Here is a 703-nt window from a genome sequence, read left to right on the forward strand (position 1 = left end):
AAGGACCGGTCTCTCCTCACAACATGTCCAAAGTATGTTAGACGGAGCCTCAGAATCCTTGCCTCCAAGGAGCCACCCGCTTTAACCCTTTCCGGGACGAATCTGTTTGTTTTCCTAGCAGTCCATAGCAGTAAATTATAAAAAGAAACTTTTTCCATTATAAGGCATAGCTTTGAGCTCCTTTCAGCACACAATTTATTTTCTGTTTCATTTTTCCTTTTCACAGTTTATCTTAGTCATTTTTCTAGTCACTATTCCCTGCCAACACAATTACAGTTTTACATATAAGGCAATTTCCTCTGCAGAAGATTAGTTTTAATTGGTATTCTATATAAAAATTAACATGAACATATTTAGACTTTAGGAACATGTTGCATGTCCCATAGAGCATAATTAATATGATGTTTAAAAATTCTTGGTTATACTACAGTAGGTCTAATTTACACTGAAGAAATCCATAAGGTGAGCTCTGGGGCAGTATTGCTTATCTTGTGGACGGGATGACAGATTATAATTGTTTTATTAAGTACAACATTCTGAATTCCTATGAAGCTGTAATGGCTTGTTGTGCACTAGAGATTTTGTTATTTAGAATATAATTGATTGTAATGTGTACTGTTTGCTCTTGAATAACTCTCATTTTCCACCTCAGAGAGATTTTCATTTTGGCATCAAATAATATGATTACTGCATTTGTTTTTTT

The 703-nt window shown here is 34.3% G+C and overlaps 1 pseudogene; it reads right to left on the reverse strand.

The window, feature by feature from the left end:
- The window catches only part of LOC102870916, a 15,402-nt pseudogene that overhangs the window by 13,731 nt on the left and 968 nt on the right, over positions 1-703 (reverse strand).

The sequence above is a fragment of the Elephantulus edwardii genome, unplaced genomic scaffold (assembly GCF_000299155.1).
Source record: "Elephantulus edwardii isolate Elephantulus edwardi_28Jun2011 unplaced genomic scaffold, EleEdw1.0 scaffold00040, whole genome shotgun sequence".
Lineage (NCBI taxonomy): Eukaryota > Metazoa > Chordata > Mammalia > Macroscelidea > Macroscelididae > Elephantulus > Elephantulus edwardii.